The sequence below is a fragment of the Mustela putorius genome, unplaced genomic scaffold (assembly GCF_011764305.1).
Source record: "Mustela putorius furo isolate JIRA1106 unplaced genomic scaffold, ASM1176430v1.1 tig00000095_pilon_pilon_pilon, whole genome shotgun sequence".
Classification (NCBI taxonomy): Eukaryota; Metazoa; Chordata; class Mammalia; order Carnivora; family Mustelidae; genus Mustela; species Mustela putorius.
The window spans coordinates 4259573-4271928 of NW_025421280.1; positions in this window are offsets into that span (position 1 = coordinate 4259573).

Consider the following 12356-nt stretch of genomic DNA (forward strand, 5'->3'; position numbering starts at 1 on the left):
GTAATGTGTTTAGCTCAGTGTTTAGCACATAGAAGGTACTCAGCAAATGACGAGTATTTTTACTCTAATTGTCATTATCGTGATCATTTTTAAGAAGTTTCATCTCATGAAGAGTTCAGCTTTGATGGGAAATAAGCCGAAGAAAATCATATATATTCAAAACATCCCTTGAAGATCCATTAATTGTCTTTAGATCAATAGAACTAAGACTCCAGGAAGATCAAACATCAAGAATTAACTTCCTTTTGTGTTTTTTGGTTTTTGGTTTTGTCTTTGTTTTTGCTTTTGCATTTTGGTTGTGGCTTCTCTCTTCCTAAAGCATTGGCGGCCAGAGGCTAGTTTGTAGGGTGGAAAGGTGAAGGTATAAATCAAAGGATGTTTTTCTTTCGGCCAAACTCACACAGTTAAATTTGAGTAAGTTGGGCACATGCGTGCTATGATCTGGTGTTTTATAACTCATGTTTCTTTGAATGCCCACTTGTTAAACAAGTTGGGATCTCCACACACGGAACCGAGCTGGCTCATAGGAGAGTGAGGTCTCTCATAGATAAGGTTGGTAAATCAAGGTAGATAGGAAGCTGCATTGCCATTTATAAGTCACTTGGGTATTTTCTTATCATTCCCAAGAACTTCGAATGAAAGATTTTCCAGTTTTGCGAATTAATCACAATGAGTCGTTCTTGTCATAAGTTCAGCGGTAAAATCTCCACCAGCACTCGCCATCTCCCTCTCAGAAATGTCATTATGTGCAGACTTAATCACCTCTACTACTTGAATGACAGAATCTCAAATGCCCCTTGGCACCTGTGACCACCATTGTAAGAAACGATGGATTGTTCTTAGAAATAGGGAACTGTCCACTCTGCTCCGTCAGGCCCCCAGAATTCTAGGAATTGAAGGACAGAGTGGTGAGGAAGAAACGGAATGCCAATGAGACCATTTTTCATTTGGTTCACACGGTATTTAAAAATAATTTTAATTAGCTGCCAACATTTAAATATCAGGACTTCTCTTAAATTTTGTAGTTTCTGGTTTCTCTTGAAAACTCCGAAGTTTGGGCAATACTGGGCCTGCATTTCCCCCCCGGTTCCATCTGAGTGGTGGTCATTCCCGTTAGATTGGATACCCTTCTCCAGTTTGCCAGCATCTTAAACCCCCACTAGGTTCTCTTTGTTATATTTATACTACGCATGTAACACCACTGTTCCATTGTATTGTTACTTTCGTTGTAGTAAAGAGAGAAATGGAATGTTCCCTGTGTCCGTGTTGCTACCCAAAGCAGGGAATAGAAATGACTGTGTGACTGAAGACTTTTGAAAATCTTATACACCAGTCTCCATTCACGTGTTCAGTCGATACACGCAGAGGGACACTACTCTACTTTCTAATAGTGAAGTAACCTCTATACTAAATAGTAAGAAACCATTGTCCCCAACTGCTCTGCGTCCTCTGTTGCCCATGACCCCTGCAGCTCCTCTCCTGAAACCCAATGAATGAGGGTCGATGTCAGTTCCCAGTGGAGGGTCTTTAGGTCCTTGCTGTGGTGCTAGGTGCCCACAGACGCCATTCATCCGGTAAGCTGAGAGTAGCAAGTTCCTTGGCCTAGGTCTGCTCTTCTTTCTGTCTCTTTAAGACATCTCATCTCTGGCGACATCTACACTAATGATGAAACCCATAGTATTCCAACTCCATGGTCTCAGCCCTCCAACCTCACAGGTCCTGAGAGCTTCTTGGTCCTCACTGGGACAAACAGGAGGAAAAGTATAAACTCCTCCCCAAAAGACCATGTCCCCAAGAAAAATTACAGTGATATCTTTGGCTTCAGGGAGTTAAGAGCCCACTAGTATTTGCTTAAAGAGTCACAGATAAAACATGTGCTTCGATTTTGCTTCCCGTTCCTCCACTATGTTTAGCCTCCAAAGTGTCAAAAAGGATGTCGTTCACCTTGATCCCTGTGCCTCAGACAATCTTCATGACCAACCCTGGGCTCTAGACATCTCACCAAGCTAACTTACTTTTACCTTTCAAGTCTCAAACTCAACATTGCGTCTTCAGGATCATTTCTCCCGGGCTGTTAGGTGGTCCTCCCGCCGCGGGCTGCGCCCACCCGCCCCACCCCAGCATCACACTGCCCTCGCCTGTTAGCTACACACACTTCACGTGCGCCATTTCTGTCCAGCTTACAGCACAGCTCATGGCATGCAGTGGAATTTCTAAAAGTATTTGTTGAATGAATGGTTGATGGCATGAAGGAAGATTTCAGATTCCATAAACTACGGGAGCTGTCCCACAACAAGCCCGTGGTGCCATGCAAGTCACATATCCCCTTAGGTCCCTGTTACAACCTGCGTCTCCTGCTGACTCTTCACTCTTCCCACATGGGACTTTCTTCAGAGGGTTGACTTTGACAACTACAGCCCCTTCCCTGGGAAGTCAAAGGGCCCAGGAATTACCTTCCTTCACCCAGGGAAGCTGATGACTGAGAGAGGTATAAAAACCCAGCTCCGTTCCCTCCAGGTGGGATAAGGTCTGAGGTGTAGTTTCTGCTCTGTTCTGCCTGCACCATCATGCCCAGGCTGGGGTTGGACCTGATTCACCCTTGTTCTCTTTCCTCCCCTTTCCCCAGCTCCTTCAGCTGTGTCTAATGGAAGAACTTGATTCTTGGCTCAGGCTGTCTCCGGGAGAACTCATTCTAGAACACATTGGCTGGTGAGCATTTATCGGGCACCTCCCATAGACAGAACACAATTATCGGGTAACACCAGGAAGTAGACTGACGCGGGCTTCATTCATTCCCTTTGGCCCGCATCTTTAGGGATAGTGCAGTTCTAAAAATATTGAACCTTCAGTGATAACCATTTGATCCAGCACTTCGTTATTTTGGTATTTTTAGAATAAAAACTTACCACAACAGTGGGTAGCCCATTTAAAAAAAAAAAAAAAAGGATGCTAGAAAATCAATAGCCTCTTCTCTGAAGTCTTAGAGAAGGTGCCAACTCCGGATTTCCTTGGATGATTCTTCCGGTAGAACGTGCACCCGCTATAATCACATGGTTTTCCAAGATACCAAAATAGAAGAGTTATTTTGAAAAGACTGTAATGGAGTCTTGATGTTTGGAGTCTCAGTTGAGGAAATCATTGATTGCCCCATTAATATTTTAACCTGCTTGAAAGATAAGAAACTAAAGGCTAATCTTGTTTTAAAAATACGCTGCTAAAAACCACCTATCAGGGACATACACATTTGATTCCATTAATGTTAGTGATAAAAATCATGGATCAGGGTTTCACAACCCTTTGCATTATTGATATATGGGGCTAGAGAATTCTTTGGTATGGGGGCTGTCTTGTGCCTGGTGGGAAATTTAGCAGCACCCCTAGCTTCTACTCACTGGACGCCAGGAGCACATCTTCATCCCCACCCCGGCCAGTTGTGACAACCAAAAATATCTCCAAGCATTCTCAAATGTCCCCTAGGGACAAAATTGTCCCTGGGTAAGGACACTGATCCTAAGTGGTAAATTCCAGAGGTTTGCGGTTCAGGAGTGGGAGAGTGGGTGTCAAAAGAGAACTCTTATTTCTATTCGTTTAAGTGTAATTGTGAAGGATAAAAGATGTCATCTGGATTCTGGAGATTATAAATAGAACCTTCTCTACAAATTGGCACTGAAGTGAATAGTTGAGGTCTGCTTCAAGACCAAAGCAGAGCGTTTTTACACAGCGTCCTTCTTCAGAAAAGAGGTTCATATAGTAAAGAAGATTGTTTAAAAATGTGTGTCATGATTTGTCCTGATGATTAAAAGACTATCTGGGAACTCAGTAGATCAAATCTAACCACTGATTAAACAGATTTGTCCCCAACACTTTTGGGTCAGCTTTTCTTTACTGCTTAAAAAAAAAAAAAAAAAAAAGCAGGTCACAAACATCTGTTTTGAGTCCTCAGAAACTTGAAAAGATTAAAATCAAAAATAAGAAGAAAATAAACAGAGTTTCTTTTACCATCTGTTTCCTCATGGTCTCTCACTTCAAATTATTGCAGTTGCAAAGAAGGACAGACATTTTAAATCTTTCTAATCCCTAAAGTGAGCCCGTAAGGAGGCTTTTGAGGATAACTTTAAAGGCAGTGAGGATTATACTAAAGCTTTTCTTGTTTGTTTGTTGGAAATCCGATTCAAAGCGTGATTTCCAGTCTCTTGGTAATGTATATATTTGAGCAAAGGATGTTGGCTGCCAAACTGTCTTTGCTACATCAAGACTCCATCAACTTAGACAGAATCTGTCAGAGAAATTGTTGGACCAACTGAGTCCTTGGGTAGTTTGGACGCTTATTAAAATTTTTAGAAAACAATCAGAAGGATACATGAATTTTCCTAACTCTATCACGACCTATCTGATGTCCTAACAAATAAAGTGGTTCATCCCCTTTGGACTCGTCAGATAGTTAAAGAGAAGGAAGCTTTTACCTATTACCACAGGTATTAAAGAACTGCCAGTTTCTAATGAGGCTTCCTTTAGACCACTGTGTAACTATTCCATCTTGTCTTCATTGTAGGGGGTTGTGGGCATTCATTCTTCTCTTTGCTAAATTCTATTCGTGTCTTAATGGAGGAGGTTACTAGGTTTCCTTTTCTCAAGTGGAGGGGATGCTGTTTACATATACTTTATGTTTAGGTCCTTCTGGAGTCAATTTGCATATCCCCTCATCAACACCCAAATCCAAAGGTATGGCATGTCTTATTTACAGTAAAGCCACCACACAGTTCTTTCATGTGTTCCTCTGGCTGACCGTTTTATATATTAAACTTGAATACTCTCCAGTGTTTGGTTTTTTGCATTTTGGAGTTTAGTTCTCAGGCTCTGTTATGCACAGTTAAATGGTTAACTATCTACTCTGTTTTGTTTCTACCAAAGAGAATGAATGTTTGGCTTGTTTCTAATAGAACTCATTATCGACTCCATCTAGGAACTGGCAAAGTCAACAGCCAAGTGAGCTGCCCGGTGGTCCCAGTTTTAAAGTGGCTGGATAAGGTTTCATGGGTTTCAGATCCCAAGTTGTAGTGATTATTTTGCATTCTAGTAGGGGAGTCAGACATTCAGCAAGGAATGACACAAGTAAATGTAAAATAACCAATTTGCTTAGAGCGGTGTTTCTCAACCTCAGTGCTATTGACATTTGGGGCTGGATAATTCCTTGTCATTGAGGGGCTAACCTGTATATTGCAGGATGTGGAGTGCTATTCCTGGTCTCTGTACCCCAGGGGGACTCCACACTCTCCCCTCCAGTTGTGACCTCTGAAAATGTCTCCAGACATTGCCATATGTCCTCTGTGGGACACAGCCACCCCCAAATGAGAACCAAGAGGGTACCAGGAGGAGAGAGAGGTTCATGGTATTATCCGGAGGATACAGTCAGCGATGCAACACAGCCTGGATTACCTGGAAAGATTTCCCTGAGGCGATGGTGTCTGAGCTAAGATCCCGGTAGCAAGGCAAAGAGGGAAAGGAAAGCATTTAATTCATTCATTCATCCAAGAGTCATTTAGTCTTTTTTCTTTTTTTTTTTTTTAAGATTTATTTATTTATTTATTTATTTGACAGAGATCACAGGTAGGCAGAGAGGCAGGCAGAGAGAGAGGAGGAAGCAGGCTCTGCACTGAGCAGAGAGCCCAATGCGGGGTTCCATCCCAGGACTCTAGGATCAGGACCTGAGCCGAAGGCAGAGGCTTTAACCCACTGAGCCACCCAGGTGCCCCCAAGAGTCACTTAGTCTTAAAAAAGTAGAACAAGGTGGAAGGAACCACACTACCTGGTTTTAAGATTTACTATCAAGCTATAGCAATCAAGGCAGGGTGGTATTGGCTAAAAGATATGCACTTAGGTCAATAGAACCAAATGGAGAGTCCGGAAATACCTAGAAATGGCCTGTGGAGTTTTTACAAGGGACTAAGACAACCCAACTGAGGAATGCTAGCCTTTTCAATAAGTTGCATTGGAACAATTAACATTCATATATTTTTTAAAAAAATAACGTCTTAATTAACCTTACACTTTATACAAAAATTAATTCAAAATGTCCCATAGACCTAATGAAATGAAAAACTATAAAACATTTAAAAGGAAGAGTCAAATCTGTATGACCTGGAGTTGGAAAAAGAGATCTTAAAGGTTACACGAACTGTATGGTAAGAGAATAAGGAGGAAAAGGAGAAGTAGAGGAAGAGAAAGGAGGAGGAGGAGGGAGAGAAGCAGAAGAAGAAAAAAGCGGGGGAGGGCAGGGGGAGGGGTAGGAGAAGGATGTCATGAACACCCACTGTGTGTCAGTTCTGTTCTCGGTTCTGGCATGTAACAGTAAGTCCGTCAATATAAGGTCTATGCTTGTGGAACTTCCCTTGTAGGAAGGGAAGACAGTTAATAATCAGGTAAAGCACGAGAATGTGTCGAGGACTATTTCTTCGGGAGTGGGTAAGGAAATAGTCTTGTAAGAGGTGATCAGCTGGGGGAAATGAATTCCAGGTCAGGACTGTAGCATCCACACAGTGACCAGAGGGAATAGTTTGGGAATGTCCAGTCCCAAATCTCCTCTCCATCCATTTGGAATCCTGACCCCAGGATTAAGAAACTGAAACCGAGAGCTGTTTAATGGCTAAGCAGTTGCTTTAATGATACCTACTTCTGGTGTCCATTTATGTACAAATAGGCTATATCACCTTTGGCACAGTAGAAATCAAAGATACACTGTTAGCAAAACAGGCATTACTCTATTTTTCAGGACAGTTCACCCAAGATTACATTGTTTGAGTGGTCAAGAGAAGCTTTCATTGACTGTATCTGCGCTGTGGCTAAGAGAAGGAGCTCTTAAAAATGCCGTTGGCTATAAATCTAGCCCTCTTTCCTGAAGACAAAATTTACAAGAGAGATAAACAGCCTGCAATTCCTGTTAATAGAGTCTACAAGATTGCTTTATAATGGGGAAGGCAATTGACAAGATCATTTAAAAAGAAGTAATGTGGCAAACCCATCCAGAGTGTATGTTTTCTAATAAAAAGGTTCTTTCGATGACATACAGTATTTAGCAAAGCATTTACTCTGTGTTCATTTTTCCCAAAATAGCACCAGTTTCCAAATTATCAGTTCCCCACCCCCATCCTGAAGTTCCCCAAGGATTTAGATTCCCCAAGGACACTGTTGCAATTTTGAGTGGTCTAACCGTCCCATTTTATGAAGAAAGGAACTGAGGCTCCGAAGAGGTGAATGACTTGCCCAAGGCCATAAAGCAATTTGTAACAATGCCTAGACAAGAACACCTTTCTCTAAATATTCCAGTCCATGTTTCTTGCCTTCATGAACCAATGCCTTTATTTTGCATAAGTTGCTCATTAAAAGAAGTGTTGTAATAACTGAAATCCAGGCTTCCCTTTGGCACTGCTCATCACATTAAACCAAGGGTAGATTTCGCCTCCCACAGGATATATGGTAATGTTTGGGGACACTTTGGTTATCACAGCCTGTGGGGAAAAGTCGAAGAGCTTCTACTGGGTAGAGATCAGGATGCTGCTGATGCATCCTAATGCACAGGAAATTCCCACAGCACAGAGTTCTCTAACCAGAAGTCAAGGCGCCGCTTTGGAGCTGTGTTAGCATGGCCTTTCTTCAATAAACTTTCAGGTCATTGAGACCAGGGCTTTCCCTGCCTTATTCTTGTCCCTGCTCCCAGCAACTTGTCTGTGCTGCTGGCATTCAACGCATTCTCAAGACTTAAGTGTTAAATTAAATTTAAGCCACAGTTAAAGGCAGCATTTCCTTCAAAAACTGGTGGTGGGGGGCGCCTGGGTGGCTCAGTGGGTTAAAGCCTCTGCCTTTGGCTCAGGTCATAATCCCAGGGTCCTGGGATCGAGCCCCGCATCAGGCTCTCTGCTCAGTGCAGAGCCTGCTTCTCTTTCTCTCTCTCTGCCTGCCTCTCTGCCTACTTGCGTTCTCTGTCTGTCAAATAAATAAATAAAATCTTAAAAAAAAAAAAAAAACAACTGGTGGCGGGAGGCAGAAGGATTGCAGGAACTTAACGATTACTTCCCATAGTAAATAGGAGACATTTCAAAATGACAGTTCTTCATCCTTTTGGGAGCACAGGTGTCTTTGAGAATCTCACAAGAGTCTTGGATGCTTTACTCATAAAAATACCATTCGTAACAAATTTTCCACACAAAAGGGTCAGTGGATTCCCTGGCATAGTAGACTGGTTAGAAGTTCTGTGTCTAGAAAATAATATAGAATGTTTTTTTACTCTTCCTCATCCTTTGGATAGTGGCTCAATACTGGCTGTCATTCTTTTCAGGAAAATTGATTGCTATTTTAAATATTTTTAAATGATTCAAATATTGGAAATGGCCTAGACAGCCATGCACTGAAATGAGCAAGTAAAATGTAGAATATCACACTGGATCTCTATATATATCAACTTGGAGAGATTTTTTAAAAAGGCTGGATACTTAATAAAACACTCAGGCTATGATAACTTACATGTGGTAAGATATCCTACATGCAAATTTTGGAACACAGATAGAACAATGCTATGTAATATTCATAGATACACATACCTATATGGAAATTTGGAAGGCTTCATGCAAAATTCATGATAATAGTTGCTCTTGGGGAGTTGAAGGTAAGAAAAAGCATGGGGTTTGGGTACCTGGTTGGCTTGGTCAGTGGAGCGTGTGACTGTTTGTCTCTAGGCTGTGAGTTTGAGCCCATGTTGGGTGTTGTTTACTTAAAAAAAAAAAAAAGCCAGGGAATAGGAAGCAAAAGGAATTTCACTTTTTTGTAAAGTATTATTTCTTCTGATTAAAAACAAAAGACGATGGGCAAACGTGCTAGAATTTCCAATCCTGACTGGTAGCTATAGGGATGTTTGTTTTCTTATATTCTGAACTAGTCTGTGTTTTGAAAACATTTCTGAAAAAGAAAAAAAAAATCTCAGCTATATAGTGGAGGTTTTCAGTTACTGAGACTCTTAGAAAAAGTATCTTTACTCATTCTCCAAGTTGTACTAAGATCCTCGCAGGTTTACTTGCATTTTGTTTTCTTTGGCAAAACAAGCAAACTGCCCCAAGATGCTTTGTATGCATGGCTTAGTTTTCACAGTTGCCGATTCACAAGTGTATTTTGCTTTTCCTGTCCAACTATGTCTTATTCATGGTAGGGAAATCAACATGGTTCCTTTTAAATATTTTACTTTTTCTCTACATTTGGCCAGACTTAGTAAAGAGATGCAGGGAGAGAAAATGTAGAAAAGTAGAAATGCAGCAAGTTTCCTTAGTACATGGACAGAAATAGAATTATACTGGTCTTATAAACATTAGAACCAATTTAGGTTATGTGATCACGTGACTGAAAAGCCATTTATTGGAACACAAATTACGTGCTCCAAAGACAGTGAATATCATCATCATTTTTGTTAACAACATACAGCATTTGAAATCATGTAATTAGGAACATCATTTAAATGTTAGCAGGAAAATAGTAGCAGATGTTTGTATTGGAAAAGCCCTAGGCTAAAAGCCAAGCAGCCAAGATCCCGCTTCCTGTTCCACTATTAGTCACGTGTTCTTGGGCAAGTCATCTTGACTGTCTGAGCCTCACTTTCCTCATCTGCAAAGTGCAAAGGTTGAAATGGATCAGGGGGGTCTCAAAGTGGGGACCCTTGAGTCATATCAGGCTTGCAGATATGTTTTGTTTGGCTAAGTGGTTAAAATGCCTCCAAACTAGTTGTCAACATTTAATAATCAAGAAATTGTAAGAAAAATCCAGGATTCTGGCTCTCTTAGGAAGCAAATCTGTGAACACTATTCTGCAACATTGTTACCAAGTAGTAGGGGTTACTGTAATGCGGCTGTATGCTTCCCAATTTGCCACAATCTCCACTAATCCCTGTTGTCACACCCTTGAGCTGTTGCACACTTTATCATCTTGCCTGACCCCCTCTAGCCATTTCCATTTGTAACTGCTGGACAAGAAGTTCTCCAAATTCCTTCAAGTTTTATCACTGCTTGATGCTCGGCAAAAAAAAAAGGTTATGGTGAGTTAACAAGGTACCAAAATTGAAATAGACATATGGAAAAATGAAATTGGAAGAGCTTCATTTCTGGAGTCGAGAGGAAAACTATGTTGAGCTAATGGAACTTTTGTTTCCCAGTTTTATTCATTGTAAAAGAAATCCTAAAATCATAAATGTTTAATGAGATAATCCTAGAAGCATGAAAAGGAAGTGTAATTATTAAAGAGTGGCCTGTCCATGGAAAATCACTGTCTAGAATAACATTTAAAAATAGCCTTTTAGAAATGATGGAATAACATCCAGTGGTACAGACTGGATTTTGAATCTTCCCTCCAAGACGGTCAGGTACACCCACACTCACATCCAGATGTTTATGCTAACATTTCCACCAGCAGCATAGAAACACCACACAGGCTAAAATATCCATCAGTTTGCCAACCTTTCCCGTGGAAAAGAGCCCTTCCCAAAGTCACTACCACATTATCTACTCTAACAAGACTGGGGTCTTTGTGACTAGGTAACATGGCTGCAAAATAGCTACAAAACATGTGTTTTATTTCCCACGGAGTGGCCTTGCCCTTTGGAAGGAAAGACGATACTCTCTGAACACTCAGCTTTAAGATTCCACTGGACTCACACTATTCACTAAGGAGCTGGACCGCAATGCTGGCTGTTTTCCAAGGTGTTTCAGGCCGTGAAATGCCAAAAGAACATTATTAAAAAGCATTTTCACATATAAAAAGGCTGAGTGATGTACCCTCAAAAGACAGTTACACATGCATTATTGTGAGGTTGCTTTCGATCGCATTACTTCCGTCATCTGGAAGCAAGCACAGATAGCCTAATGATACAAGTTCATGTTCACAGCTAATTATTAGCGACTGCTTCATTTAAAAAATTGCTGATATTTGACCTTTTACCCCCAAAGGTAATTTCCTATGACTTAACTTAATATCCACCTGTGTTTAAATGTAATTATTGAAAGTTTGTTTTTTAATTTTCTAATTTCAGAACATCAAAACAAGCACACCGACAATAAAGCACTTATTTATGTTTACTTATATCATGTGACATACACGAGGATGGAAGATCATGGCTTAATATGGCTGCTAATGAAAGAAGAGGTTTTAATTTATCTCAGTGTATATGCAAAGGCCACACAGTGAAATGCAAAGGCTTCAATTATAATGAGCCCTCCCGATGGGAGTGTGAAGCCACAGGCCACTCTGCTGCTCCTCACGTAGTAAGTGCTCTCAGGGTAGAGGTGTGTGTCCAGCACTACTTAGAACTGCATGACGCAGTGGTAACGGGCAAAGTCAGTTGGAGTGTGTCAACACATGGTTGTTATTCTCATTAACCCTTACTCGTTATCTAAAATATGCTTTAAGAAGAAAACACAATTGACCTTGAACAGCTAAGTAGCTACATCTATGATTATTGGTATGTCTAGTATTACCGGGATTTAGTTTTAAAGTTCCTATTAAGAATCCCAGAGGAGTGCCTGGGTGGCTCAGTCAGTTAAGCATCTGACTTTGGCTCAGGTCATGATCTCAGGATCCTGGGATCGTGGGCCCCACAGCTGGCCCCCACGCTTTGCAGGGAGTCTACTTGTCTTTCTCCCTCTGTCCATCCCCCTGGTTTGTGCCCTTTCTGTCTCTCAAATAAATAAATAAAATCTTAAAAAAAAAAAAAAAAAAAAAAGGACCCAGAAATCAGTGTGCTCTATCTAAGCCCATTACCTTAGTAACAAAAGTACCTAAAAAGGCTAGACCTTCTGTCATGGTGCCCGAGACCTCCATTTTTAGAGTCAGAAAGCCCTAGGATCAAATCTTAGCTTCTGACTTATCAGCTGTGTAACCTGAAGCAAGTCATTTCCACTCTCTGGGCCTTGGTTTTTTCACGTGTAGAATGAAAAGGACAAGCATGCTTTACTTCATAGAGGGACTGAGTAAATGATACCTCATATCATAGAGAGAGTGCTTAACAAACATGGACATGTGTTCTTATAAAACTAATGGACATTTGCTCACTCACAAGCCTTTAGCTATGAAAGATGCAAGCAGTATTTACATTATTATCCCGGACCTGTGTTTTCAGCAGGAAATTTTTAGAAAGCACAAATTTCTTGAAGCTAAGAGGACCAGGGTGCTTCAGGGATGGTGTGATTTCTCTTTAGATTTGGTTTTTAAATACTACATAAAACAAAAAAATCAAAGAGGCCCCAGGGTACCCCAATACATCAATAAGGAATTGGGTGTATGCATTACGCTCCATCAATATAGCAAATGATCTGTGTGTTTGCACG